This window comes from Artemia franciscana, unplaced genomic scaffold, assembly GCF_032884065.1.
Source record: "Artemia franciscana unplaced genomic scaffold, ASM3288406v1 Scaffold_2179, whole genome shotgun sequence".
In the NCBI taxonomy this organism is placed as follows: domain Eukaryota; kingdom Metazoa; phylum Arthropoda; class Branchiopoda; order Anostraca; family Artemiidae; genus Artemia; species Artemia franciscana.
Genome location: NW_027063153.1, coordinates 18070 through 33632, shown reverse-complemented (window position 1 = coordinate 33632; position 15563 = coordinate 18070).

The following is a 15563-nucleotide window of genomic DNA, read 5'->3' as shown; positions in this document are numbered from 1 at the left end:
CAAGAGTCAGCGTTTTTCAAACACGAAATAATTTGAGAATAGTACAGGTTAACATCGGCAACCACATTTTTCACAGGCACCCGCGTCTGGAGCAAATAAAACGGAATACGAATAGAATTAAGTAGTCTAGCAAGCGTCACACTGTTAAGGGCAATATTTCCACGATTCTAATTATACTTGTCGAAACACCGTGAGGGCTTAGAAATAGAGGAATATACAGGAACATCAGATAGGGAAACCGTAAATGACATCGGCATATGATCAATGTCTTGTTCATCCGTAAGGACATGCACTTCAGAAATACTGAGACTTGGCGAACAGATTACATGGTCAATATTTGATACACTTCCTGAACGATGAATGTAAGTAGAGGACTGATCATTTGGCACAATTTTATAATCAGGAACTAAATCTAACAATCAGTCAGTTCTGGCCGAGTAATTTAAAATATTGCAGTTCAATTCACCAACAATCAGATATGTAAGCTCGGAATCAGCGAATTGCTTCACAGCTGAGCAAAACGAGGAGCGAGCAAAACAATAACTGTTAATTATAACAGTATTGCCTAACTGGATGGCAAGAAAATGATCGTCCGAGCATAAGCAAGTGGGATTTAGACCACTTAAACTCCGCTTCACAAAACATGCAAGCCCTCCAGAGGGCCTGCCAAAAGTTGTGCGGGCATTTATAAGAAATAACTGATGTGATATACTTTGTTGTAGGAAACTGGAACTGGTGGAAGAGAGCAGGCGTTCTTGTAAGCAGACTATATAGTAATCATTTATGAACTCGACGATCACAGAGGTTTTATCCTTAGTGCCATTAATATTAAAAGAGAGTAGGGATATCGAGCGAGCCATCACTTGGCAGCAGAAATCACTTTTTTAAGGACTTGACATTTTAGGCTAAACGACACATGCGGACCACCACAATTCGCACATTTCGCAGGGACTTTACAGGGAGAGTCTTTCGTAAGGACATAAGGCCTTGAGCAGATTGCACACTTTGGATTTGAACTGGAACAGGCAGAATGGATATGGCTGGGGGATCTACACTTGTAACAGCATCTAGGTGGGGTCAGAAACTCAGAAACTCGAATAAGTTCATAGCCGATTTTTAGTCTTGTTTTTAGCAGCCGAGCCTTTGACAATAGATCTGTAAACTCAATCTTGACAACTGTAGAGGCGCCAAGACGACTAGCTGATACTATGCCTGGCTCACTGCAGGACTGGTCAACATAAAAGTCAAGAGGAATTCCTTTAGCGATTCCAAGAATTTTTTTGTGACAATCTTAGTCGCACAAGAGGTTACCGTATTTTTAATCGAAGAGCAAAAGTCATTCACTGCAGATTTGTCTGTATGAACAATCAGTTGGTCTTTTTTTGCTTTTACACTACTAACACATTCATGACCAGTAACTTTATCCAGCATTTCTTTTCTTTTGATTGGATTGTCAAGTGAAGCAGGGATCTTGGAAACCACAATAGTCACTAGGACATTTGGTTCTATAAGTTGAGGAAGGGGCGGAAAATGGTTATCATAATCTTCCGCAAGAGACGCAACAGCATTAAGGACTTTTTCCATTCGCGTGAGCTTCGAGGATAGATGTGAAAACATCAGGTCAGGAACCGAAGGAACTTCATTAGCTGTCAAGATAGCATACGTAGGTACGGTTAAATCTTCAGAATCACATTTCGCCAGGAGCTCAAGAATATCAGGAATATCACGTAAATGACTCTGTGTAGCCTTATTTCCTGCACGTCTTGGGCAAAATTCTCCAGACAAAACTCTGTTCCAAAAAGCAGACTTTGCAGCCGCAACAGCAGCTGCATCGAAGAATTCCAAGGCATGCCGAATAATAAGATCATCATCAACACCATTATTTCGGCTAAACTGCAAAAAGTTCAGAGCTGGCAAATAAACCAGTTTTCCACTTGCCATTATTCCAGAGCAATTACACAATGTCCGTTTGAATAATCCTTTCTCAAATGCATAACGTCACACACAATTATCACAGGCAAAAATTAGTCTTATCTTATCTAAGTCCGTATACAAGCCGGTTATTACAATTGTTATGATTTGGCTTAAGGACTTTCACCAATAAATACTGCTAATTGAATCTTTTTTTTTCACAACTCTGTACTTATTAAGTCACTAAATCCCAAGAGATTTAATGTCAATAGCAGTTACATAAACAATCGGATTAGAAGTGTCTCTAGGGAAAATCAACCAGGCAGAAGCCTTACTTTATTGAGAGGTTATTATCCAGAAATAATGTATTCACACAACAAACTCTGAATCAATACTGATGATTCAGTATCATCAATATTACGCTCCTAAACCTAGATAATTCCAATTTATATACACTCCGATATTCATTTTTACCAGCTACTTTTCAAAAGCTTTCCTTTTATTAATTTCAGAGTACTTTTTTCTGTAATATGTTCCTTAAATTAGATATAATCGCGTTTTTTATATGAAGATAGAGAAACTAGAGGAAAACACAGGAAACACAGGAAACTAAGAAACACAAGAAACACAGGAAACTAATCCTACATCTGACAGCGTCCTATGGTTACGGTTTAATCCCAATATATATGCGGATGAAAATTTTTAAACTAGGCTGTATCGTACTATTCAGGGTCCTTAACAGTTAGCGCAAAGGGGATAGATGGTGATTATTGTTTAATCAACTTAGCTGTTTATGGAATTTTAACCCTCTGCTAGAATAGTGAAAGACACACTAAAAATGTATAAGAGCAATGCATATATTAACGTGATAAAACTAAGATTAATTTATCACTGAGAGAACGATGCAATAGCATAAGGGATGGGCTGTCAGAATTGGTGTTTTGGGCCAATTAGCGTGGCCCCACTTTAGTACGACGGAGGAAGTACTCCTGTCAGAACCCTTCTGGTTGTTCTAAACCGACAAGACAAGGACATCTGTAAAGCGTTTAGGGTTACCCCTGATCCGTCAGATACTGCCAGGTTACTTTGGTGGCATAGAGATCTTCTATTAGCGGTAGCGATGGAGTCACCCCCTCTCCGCTTACACTGGGGGCAGCCTGATAAGGAAAGCAGGAAAGCTATTAGAAACTAGCTAAAACCATCTGGGCTTTCTGAAGATAAGATTCAATCTTATCTTCAGTTATCGTTGAGCATTCATGCAGTGTGGTTTTCCGCTGTGCAAAGTGAATTTGCTATAGCCACGCCCCTAGGATACTGTGTTTTTTCACTGAGAACAAGCTCGATTGAATAGGATTTCATATTTGCATTTAATGAAAGCGGGCCCTAGTAATAACTGGTTTTATTACAAAACAGGGCCCTTGCGAGTAAGTTCCACTCGTGGAAGAAAAAATACCCCAATATGTCCATGGGTTACCGAAAGCTTACTCATATGCATAAATAAGAAAAATAAGTTATGGGCAAATTACAGAAACCACCCAAACCGAGAAAACCTAGAGAGATATGAGACGTATAAGAAATGCCTTCATTCAGTTCTGAGGAAAGCAAAAAGAATTTATGTGAATAATAAAATATCTGAAAGTGGGAAGGATGGACGAAAAGTCTGGAAGGTCATTAATTCGGTTTTGCGACCAAATGATAAGAAAGCAGAATTGCCTTCCAGACTTTTTGTCAACGGGGAGGCTGTTACGGAACCCACTCAGGTTGCAAAAGAACTCAGTACTTTTTTCGCAAGGATAGGAGGAATTACATCTAATTCTGTGAAAAGTCCCCACAAACCCTAAAAGCATTACCTTGGCTCAGCATGCACCAAATCAACGGCAATAATTCCTGTGACAACAACTGAATTAGAGCTAATTGTGAAGACCTTGAAAGGCACATCAGCATCTGGATTTGACCGGATACACACGAAAGCTCTGAAAGCAGTCCTCCCTTCTATCCTAGAGCCATTAACTTATTTGATAAACCTGTCTCTAAGAAGTGGTGTTTTTCCTTCAATACAAAAAAAAAGCAAGAATAATCCCTCTGCACAAAGGTGGCCCTCATGACGATCCATCAAACTTCCAACCTATATCCATATTATCTGTTTTTTCCAAAGTTTTTGAAAAACCCTTACAAAGACTACTTTACCAGTTTCTCGAAAAAAAAGAATTTTTTAATAGTCGTCAGTTCGGCTTCAGACCTGATCATTCAACAGAAGATGCTCTGGCATCCTTAAGCTTATTCATCAACAGAGCACTTGACTCAGGTCTTCTGCCAGCTGCTATATTGATTGACATCAAGAAAGTATTTGACAGCATGGATCATACAATCTTACTGGGAAAGCTGCAACATATTGGAGTGAGAGGGATAGCCCTTCAATGGTTTGAATCTTACCTTCAAAATAGGTGCATCTACTTTGGTGACGACCCAAGAAACGACACTACTGTGAAATTTGGTGTGCCCCAAGGATCAATCCTCGGTCCTCTTTTGTTTTTAGTCCATGTAAATGACCTAACTCGTATCCTTAATCCGAATCATGACGACCAAAAATGCTGTAACCTATGCTTTGATCAAACATCTGAGGACATTACTAACGAGCAAGATGAACTTATAGCATTCGCTGACGACACTACAATTACCTGCTGCGGACTTGATATGCCTTCACCCCAGCGGAAGCTTGAAAACATCATAGAAGGGACCTATCTGTGGATGGATGCCAACAAACTTGTCATCAATGTAGAAGAATCTTGCATCCTACTTTTTTCTAGGGTAGGAACCCTTCACCCAGAAATAACAGGAATTTTGACGTCTCGTGGAAAGGTTCAACGACCAGTAAATGGATGTGCAAAATATTTAGGAGTAATAGTAGATGAAAACCTTTCTTTCCTTCCTCACATCCATGCTGTAGAATTAAAGCTTTCAAGGAATCTAGGCATCATGAAGAAACTGAAGCAAACATTCCCACGTAAAACCCTTACCCTTCTCTACAATGCACTCATTAGACCCCACTTACAGTATTGCGCAATGGTATGGCAATCAACATTCAAATCCCATGTGAAAACACTGGATTCCATCCACAAGAATGCCGTGAAGATCATCAAAAAACACACAGAAGATTATCTCTCGCTGAAATCGCTGTTTGAGCTTTCCTGCTTGGTTTTTGCTTTCAGATTCCTCTCCGGCTTGCTTCCACCGCCTTTTAGGAATCTATTCCGTTTGGTATCCGAACAGCGTCTTCCAATAACAAGACTATCTGCACAGATCCATATTCGAAATACACCAACAGTGAGGTCGGATTTTTCGCCTGACATCGTCTGTGCAAAGGCTTACAATACCCTACCGCTTGAACTGAGAGGTAGGAGCTCCCATGGTTCTTTCAAAAAGAGAATAAAAAATTATTTTGTTTTGAATTAGTTTAATTTGAATAAAGAATCTAATTAGAAAAGTGATTTTAGCTATTATTGAGTTTTTTTTGTGGGGGTTGGAGTGGTTTGCTCCTGGATAAAGAGGTGGGGACTTGTAAGAATGTTTTTTTTGGTAGGACCATGGTTGTATCGAGAAGCGGAGGGAGAGCCATAGTGCGTATTTATTTTTGAGGTGATATGGGACTCAGCATGCAGTTTTTGCATAGAGATGAGAGATTAAGTATGTTATGACTGTTATAATTTTTTTAATAAACCCGAATGAACTGAACTGAACTGAACTGAATTTGTCCATGCATTAGACTACTTGGATTAAAGTATAAAAATAACACATAAAAAAAATACAGAATTAGTTGAAATATTACAGATGATTATCTGGATTGTTGTAGCCTAGTTGAAATAAAATTAAATTTCACGACAATATATCACGTAACTAATTATCTTGTGAACAGAATCAGCAAATTGAGACATAACAAGTTTTTAGGAAATAAACTGACAGTAAACTGGTTCATTCGAGAAAGTACTTTGATATGAATTGAAATAAAATTTGTTAGCGGAATTTTGAAATAATGTCGGGCAGAGAGAAGACAAACAAAAGCTCTAGAAAAGAACAAGTTTAATTGAATTAGATATTGAATCGAGAAAAGCTACGGTAGTAGACCAGGAAAAATTATTTTTGGGAGTCACATTTCTATGCAACTACCTCTAAATGTACCAGAGGGAAATCACCATCAAGTAGAACCAAATGTCTTTCTACTACTACTACTAACTACTTACCACTCACCGCAGCACCAAGCCAACTGACGTCAACACAGCTACGCAAGGTCCTCCTCGTAAAAGATTACAAATACAATTACTTTACACCCTCCCAAGTAGTTCCCATTTCCTTTAAACTTTTCTTTATAACTTCCTCACACCCCCAACGAGTACGACCTGCTTTCCAATTAGCCCTAAGTGGGTGGCCGAAAAGGACAATCTTCGGCAATCTGTCATCCTTCATCCGCAGATCGTACCCTAGCAATCTCAACTTTCTCTCATTATAGCCCTAGAAACCGGGATTGAACCACAGTTTTCGTAGAGCCTACTGTTGGAAATACGGTCAGTCAACCGGGTACCCAGAAAATTCGTAGGCAATTTAGTACTGGAGCACCAATACTTCAGGGTCATATTTGACCACTGGTCATCCCTGTAGCTTCAAATATTCTGATCTTGGTTTGCAGATTTATCTTTCTATTCTTCCAAACTTTTTTTAGCTCTCTAAGAATTTCTTGTTATTAAATGTATGGTTTATTTACCAAGGATTGAATCTCTTCTTGGTATAGCCCTGGAGTGGTTTTTGTTTGTATGAATTGATTCATTTTAAATAGCAAGTACCAGTTGTTAATAAGATTGTAAACAAGGCATAAAAAGGTTTTGGAAGTAGTTAGTTGGTTTTGGGAGCTTGGCCGGTGTTGCTAGCATGGCTTAGATGTGAGTACAATATATTGTTCCTTTTCAGTCTAATAATGTAAACTTACTGGTTTCTACAGCGCGACATGAGTCTCGGTGTAATAATTTAAATACTCTGGAACATTTTGTTTGCTCACATATTAGTTAGCAGTTAGTTTATTTTAATATCTTAAAATTCTTATTTCAGTGGGAAGATTATGCAAAGATTGTACTTATATTGCGAGTTATAAAACTCTTTTGATTTTACTTTTAAAACGATACTATTAAAACCAAAAATCAAAGTTCTTTTGAAAATAAAACCTTTGCTCTTTTTTAACTCTTGTATTGTGTTCACTTTATCTCAAGTATTAGCTACGGGTTATTTCTAGCACTTCTTCTTATATTTATTTATCTTCTTTTATATATTTATTAACCGGCAGAGTTTGATGTCCCCACGCTACTATAACTCTTTTTACTTTTACGAACCCTGTTTAAACCGGTTACAAAATGGTGACAGCGACGGAGATAAAACATTCCTCCTAATAAAAATTAATAAAATCGATATAACATTTTAATTTCTTTACGCTTCGCTTAAAAGTCTAAGACCAGAATCTTTGTTATTTGACAGTCTTGTAATTTCGATGGTACAATGCAGCTCTTTTCTTTTATATATTGCCTTCTTTTTATTTCTTTCGCATGCTATTAATTTTTTTTTGCAGAATTGCTTGCTTATTTGCATGTGTGTTTTTTCTTTCTAGAATAGGACTACTTATTGTAAGACTTCTTCTTGTGGTTTCCATTAATGATTATTCACTCAGTTCCAGGTAAGTCTATAAAAATGTCTTTACCTAGTGCCAAATTAAAAATAATGACCCAGAGGGTTCTAGTTTACCCCAGCCTCCTGCATTTCAACATGTAGCGTATAGTATTATTGACCCCTTTTCTACAATTAAAAGATTTGTAAGGCCGTCAAAAATTAGCCTATGGATAAAGGATCACCAAAGAGTCAGTAGGTTAATGGGAATTAGCGAGGCAATTATGATCGAAAAGTATGCTCCCCTGTTGTCGGACAAACCATTTAGTACTTATATTGCAAAATATGTTGACGCGACAACTTTTTCTGACTTAAAAGTCTCTATGTTATACATTTCTCGACAATATAACGCCTGCTTAAAAATTACAATATATAATGACAATTAAACAAGAGCCAAATGAACCTATAGTAAACTTTTTATGAAAATTACGGGTGAATTCGAGGGATATGCTTCCTTGGTTGAACAAATCGTGGGCACTGAAAACCTCTTTTTGGAAATAGACATTTTGAAGCATTTGAAGAAGGACTGCATGATGGCATTTGTAGACTCATTTGTGAAAGAAGGGCTTGTGAGAGCATAACTGAATCATTTAAAAGGGCTAAATTATACGACGAAATTAATGGTATATTGACAGGAATTTCCTCCCTATCTGCTGCCACTCCTTCTGCCATTCATGATTCCCAGGGTCCAATATTTGAGCCCAGAGGAAATAATTTTAGGCCCAGAAACTTCCAGTCTGGGTATAACCCCAATCTATACAGGGGCCGTGGAAATTAATATTCGAACCTTAATGATGGGTCGTATAATGATTCCTCAAATAGAGGGAATTTTAGGGTAGGACATCCTGGAAGATTTCCGTCTCCAGGTTAGCATTACAGGGAAAATAGAGGGTATAGTTGCAGAGGGTACCCCAGACAAAATTTTCAAAAAATGTACCACTTGCTTCCAATAATGATTTAATACAAAATAATAGTGGTAATTTTGGCGTTCCAAATGCTAATGCATCCACATTAATAGACGCTAGGAATCAGCAAGTTTCAAGGAAAAGTGTTTCTTGTTTTATGTGCAAGTTCGGTACACATCACACTTACAGCTGTGAAATAGTTTTAAAGGGACGTAGAGCAATTGTGCAAGAAAATGCTAATCAGGGAAACTAAGTAAGCCAATGACTTCAGAAGAGTATTCTTTGGCAACTGTTAATAGTAAATCTCTTCAAAAACTTTCGTTTGTTAGGTTTCAAAAAAATTCCTCTCAATTATTTCTGTTGTTTGACAAGTTAATTATTTGTGGTGTAGAATGTGACTCCTTTTTAGACAATTCTCTAAGACCTTCGGCAATTGTTATTAAGTCTCTCTCTGGACACTTCTTACCAGTGCAGGGTGTAGTAAAATTACTACTACTACTACTACTAATAACTCACTGCAGCAACAAGCCGCCTGAGGCCAACACAGCTACGCACGCTCCTCCTCTAACCTAATTCATTTAAAGCCTCCCCCTTTACACCCTCCCAGGAAGTTCCCGTTTCTTTTAAATCCTTATTTATGACATCCTCCCGACCCAGACAAGGACGACCTGCTTTCCGTCTAGCCCCAGACGGTTGGCCAAAAAGAACAATCTTCGGTAATCTGTCATCCTTCATCCGGAGAGCGTGGCCTAGCCATCTCAACCTTTCTTTCATTATAGCCCTAGAAAGCAGGATTGAACCACATTTGTCGTACAAACTACTGTTTGAAATACGGTCAGTCAGCCGGGTACCCAGAACAATCCGTAGGCAATTTCTCTGGAAAACATTTAGTAAATTTTCATCTGCTTTTCTGAGCCCCCATGCTTCAGAGCCATATTTGACCACTGTCATCACTGTAGCTTCCAATATTCTAATCTTGGTTTGCCGACTTATCTTTCTACTCTTCCAAACTTTTTTTAACTGTGAAAAAACACTCTGAGCCTTAGCTATTCTACTTTTAACATCTTCACTGCTCCTACCATCTTTACTAATAATACTACCAAGGTAACTGAAAATCCCAACCTGATGAATCTTTTCGTTACCTAATGTCACCTGTTCATCTTCACTTATTCCTAGCCTTAGTGACTTAGTCTTCTTAACATTAATTTTCAAGCCTATTTTAGCACCTTCAACTCACAAAACCTCTAAAAAATCATTCATTTTGCTCACACTTTCATCTAATATGCTTAAATCATCAGCATAATCGAAGTCCTGGAGCGTTTTTCCTCCCCATTTGATTCCATGATCTCCAATTGTCTTTCCTGTGCTCGTTAAGACGAAGTCCATCAAAATGATCCATATAAAGGGGTATAGAACACTACCCTGATTAACTCCTGATTTAATACAAAACCAGTTGCTAACCTCATTTCCTACATTAACCGCAGCAGTATTATTCTCCTACATAGCACAAATCACTTTAATGTATTTTTCTAGTATACCATATAAAGATAAGACCTTTGTTAACGCTCTTCTATCAACAGAATCGAAAGCTTGCTCATAATCGATAAAACTGAGGACCAAAGGTGTTTGAGAACGCAAGGACTTCAATTATTAACCTAAGAGTGAAAACTTGGTCGACACATCCTCTACCTTTTCTAAAACCGCATTGCTCTTCCCTTAAAACTTTGTCTACAGCATAATTCCAGGTTGCAATAGAAAACTGAGTTTATTTTAGGATTTCATCATTGTTGAAACCCTGCCATTTTCAGTCATTTTAGGTTTTTTCTTATGGAACGTCTGGACTGCCCTTTATATTTTCGTAAAAGAAAACTATAATTCAGATAGGCCCCTCAGAAAGTGTAAATTTTTGACAGCTCCTGCGCATACGGCAGTATGGTGGTTAGGACAGATGTTACTATCGATCCTAGAACTTTTAGAAATGTAGACTGTAAATTAGTTTATAGGGCGAAATCAAAATCGAATATGGTGACAATTTAATTGTTACGCCTCTTGAGGGTTATGAAAATTATTTATATGATATGTTAGCACAGTATATGATCAGAAAACTAAAATTATAGTATTTAATGATTCCTGTATGCCGATTGAGCTTAAACATTACTCCGCAATCGCAAGATGTTTCAGCAGAATTCGGATCATTCGTTTTCAATCTCTTTGATGATATTTATCTTAAAACAGAAGGCCTTAGTTCTTAAGATCACTTACAACATCTAAAAGGGTTCTTTGCTCGTCTTAAAGAGTTTAATATCAAATTGTCTACTTCAAAAACGCTATTATTTAAGGATTCTATGCCGGTTTTGGGGTTTATAGCATCTAATGATAAAATTCAACCACATGTGTCGAAGTTAGATGCAATTGAGAAACTTGAAAGACTATAAAATATTTCGGAGCTTAGATCTCAACTTGGCTTATTTAACCATTATAGATGTTTTTATTTCAATTTTTATGATTTAATCACCCCTTTGAGTAAGCTATTAAAGGAAAACACAGAATGGAAACGGGGAGAAGAATAAGAATTTGTTTGGTTATATTTAGTGGGACAAATTGCTAAAAAGGACAGTGAAATCGTTGTTCACATGGCCGATTTGGAGAAAGGTTTTAATCTATTTGTGGATTCGTCAGAAAACGGTGTGGGGGTAATTTTATGTCAGGAAAAGCGTGATGGAAGAATGGAAATTGTCTGTTCCTTCAGTCTTGTTTTTTCTAAGTCTTTTTCTAAACAACCTTCGATTGTGCGAGACTGTATGGTCTTTATGAGACCTTGAAAAGCTCGCAAATTCAATACTACATATGAGGAAGGAGGTGCAATATTTTTATTGACACTAAAAATTTCGAGTGTTTAAGAAAACTCAGAGACTTATCAAGTAAGAAGTACCATATCTCCTTGTTAGTTTATTGTCCATTCTATGCTTATAAACATATTCCAGGGACAAAAAAAAATCGCACAATTTATTTCAAGGCCAAGAAATAGTTACCAACAATGAAATCCTATCTTTTATCGATGATGAAGCAGAAGTTTTGGCAGCAGGGATAATTAAGTGGTCAGGATGTTAACTATTTAGGATTGGCTGATGAGGAATTTATCAGGGGGCAACAACAGGATCCTGATATAAAAATTAATCGTTGATGTATTGAATAAATCCCCTGCTGCAACGGGCATAGGTCCTGATCTGGTGTCTAAGGGTTCGGAGGGGTCTTGAAAAAGAACCTTGGCTTCCGGATGAGTGCTCAATTAGTGAGAGACATAATCTTGTCTTAATAGAGGGAGTTTTGTATAGAATATAATATATTTCGAGTGGATCTTTTAGGTTGAATCAAAATGTTCGCACAGAAATAAACATTCAAGTGGTTTTACCGAAGAGAATGACTCCGGGTATATTAAAACTTTTTTATGAGCATTCAGTTTTAGGTATTCATGCAAGTTTTGAGCGGACCTTGTAGAAAGTCAGAATATTTTGCATTTTGAATATATGGCCTCTACGATCAAAGAATTTGTTAATATTTGTGATCTTTGTAACCGTGCTAATACGACAGAAGTAAAACCACCACTTGGGAAGAATATAGTTTCGGAAATGCCATTTTTGCTCCGGGCACTAGATGGTGCTGATCCCTTTCCAATAACAAGCTCTGGGAATCGATACGTTCTAGTTGGAGTGGACCTTTGTAGTAATCTATTAGTATTAAAGCTTATACCCGCTATGAATACAGAAAATACCATAAAATTTCTCTGGGAAAACATTATTGTTTATTACGGTCTGCCTGAAACTGTTTCAAGCGGTCATGGTTCAAATTTTGACAAATAGAGATAAGGAATATGTTTCTAGTTGCCCCTATAATACACTGTATTATAATACAGTGTATAATACACTATAGTACACTAGAAATAATAAAGTTAAAATATTGAAGAAAATCATGTTTCATTCTTGCAATAAATTGACTAAGGTGGATTGGGAAAAGGTTCCCCTAATAATGTTAAGTATGGATTCTTCTCTAAATACTGTTCAGAAAATTTCCAGCTTTACCATTGTGCATAGACTCAGTGGAAAATCTTTACCTGATTTACAATTCAATTAACCGGCAAAGGTAAATTACTCTGATGGCTATGAATCCTATGCTACACAATTAATTAAAAAAACAGTGAAATTAATCAAACTTACTTAAATGAAATTAAAATTCAAAGGTCAAAACAGGCGATTCAGTATAACAAAGATTCAAAAGAGACATTAATTGCCTCTGGAGATACTGTATATTGCCGTGATATAACTTCGATTGGTAGAAAAACCACCAATTATTCTTTTCGTGGACTGTATGTGGTATTAACCGAAGGGCAAAAAATGTTTTCTATTTGACTTCTTTAAATCCAGGTGGATTGAGAAAAAGAACGTCAAATGCTAGGATCCTTAAAATGGTTAACCGCGAAAAAAATTTTAAACATAGTCCTCAATTTTCTAAAATTTATAAGAAAGATATGGACCAGCATAAAGAAAAAAAGGATACCGTGAAACCAAATTGCAATGTTTCCTCCCTAGAGGAAAGAGAATATAGACCATATAAACTCAAGTCTTACAAACCAAGCACTCATGTTATATTAAATAATAACTCACCCCTTTCTAGTTCAGATACTCGAGAATCCCTAAAGGCCCCTTCTTCTACCGAAGAAGACTCGTTTCTTTTGTCTCTAAGCATCGATATACGCAATAGAATGTTAACTGATGAAACACAAAATAATTTAATTGACTCTGAAAATGTTATCGAAAAAGAATGCATACAAGATTAATACCCTTAGTCTTTTCGAACGCACCCATGACCAAACAATTCTACTTGTTAAAAATATACAGAATTGGATAATTTACAGTGATTAAATGAAACGATAAAAAAGATCCAAAAATATAACAGAGGTTTTCGTAACTGGGATTATTTAAGTTATTTTATTTATGACTTAAAATGACGAGGATTTTTTGGATTTGGCCATTATTGGATTAATTTGCATACTGCCGAAACTAATTTAATATTTAGTAGGTATTGTGTTGCGAGAGCAACACTTTGGTTTTGTCGTGTTTTTTTTTTTTTGTTCCTAGCACCCCGATTTCAGCTTATTCCTAGAAAGTGGTAAGGGTCTAACCTCTGCGGTTTTTACGGAAAGTGTGGACCTTAGGCCGGATTGATGAATATGACTTTACATTTTGGAAAGCTTCGTAGAACTCTTGCCTGGGGCCAAAAAGGATGGTTTTTGCTTGTCCTTGAGCCAGAGCCTATAGTGTGTGAAGTGAAGAGGAGTTGTATAGCCTATTTCAGAGAGGAATATCTGAAGTTATGCAGCCAAGCTTTCGTTTCATCAAATCATGTTTCTGCTTTCGAGTGGAAAGCTCCGTTCTAGCAGGCAAGTAGGCAGGCACCAGTTTCAAATTGAAGATGGACTAAAATCTATAAGTGTTAAATATATGCGACAGTTACCCTGCCCCACAGCCAATATATCTTCTTTGACTGATAAATAGAAAAATTTAGAGAAGCAAAAAAGCGGCATTTTCCCACGGGTCCGAAAGTGCTGCCATCTATTGTTTCTACCCATTTCTGTTCGTGATTTCAGCTGAGTTTATCATTCGGTTTTTCGCACTTGGGATTGCGGTAGAGAAATGGTATCAGATGTGCCTCTTAAACTTTAAAAGTTCTCTCATTGCTAAAGAAATTAGAGTTTATCCTTTGCTCCTTTCTAAGTGATGACGTTAGAAAGTTGGCCTACGGCAAAAAAGTCAACTTTTTAACTAAGACAGATAGATTTTTTTTTTCGACGGCAGTCGATAGCTTTTGATGAGCTGATCAAAGTATATGTCATCCATTTTTTTGTACAAAAATTCCTTCATGAAATATACCAGTTTGAAAGTTTAAAGGGGTTGACAACTTCAGTAGTAAGGTACACACTGAAACCAAAAATAGGCCAATACCAATTGTGAGACATATAGGGGAGTTATAAGCAACAGTCGGCTGTTAGCTCATAATCATCCTCGGCAATGAGGGGTTCGCAACTCTTACTAGTTGGTGTACCTATTTTTTGTTTCCGTTGTATTTGATGGTAAGACCAATTTGGTTCCAGTGGTAAGACATGTAGGGGACTCGTAAGTAATAATCGGCTGTAAGGCTACAATCATCTTTAGCAATGAGGAGTTTGCAACTTTTGCGAGTTGGTGTACCTAGTATGTATTTTAGCATCCTTACAGATTAACAACTTCAGCGTTTAGTCGCAGCGAGGAAACAAAACCAAAGTGTTGCTCTCGCAACACTTTACTCGGCGAAGCCGAGCAAAGGTTGCCGCAACACCTCACGTTGCCCATGCAACGTAGATCTAGTTTCTACCTCATTTTAAGTATGAATGCTGTGTGACAAAAAAATAAAATCTTGAACTGATGGACTCTTAGGAATTAATATTATTAGTTTAATTTATTAGTTATTCCCAAGACTGTTCAGGGCACATATAGTTATAGTAACATTTTTTAACAGTTGTTACGCTTTTGGAATACCAAATCTTCCAAACTATCTCTTGGTGCTAGATATATTCCCCCAGAAAAATTCCCTTGAAAAATTCTCCCCGTAAAATCTCCCCGCGTCATTTCTCCACTCTGTGTAAAATTCCCCATGCAAACCACTCAAAAACTCCCCCGGATAAATCCCTCCTGAAAACCACCTCCCTTATATGCATAAGGGTGAATTTTGGTATATCCTATCAATATACCTAAGTCAGGTCGTGGAGGGCAAGGGGTCAGCTCCCATAAGTTTTGGAGTAAGATACCACTAGCAATTTGCTTTGGAGGGGAATTTGGAGGTTGGTCCATGGAGGGCGAGGTCAACCCCTGTAAATTCTGAAATAATGTACACTTAATGATTTGTTTTCTTTGTTTGGGTTAGGCCATGGAGAGTCAGGTAACGTCTCCTATAAAATTTTGGAATAAATTAACGTTAATAGTTTTGGTGGGGGAAGTCGGGCCATGGAGG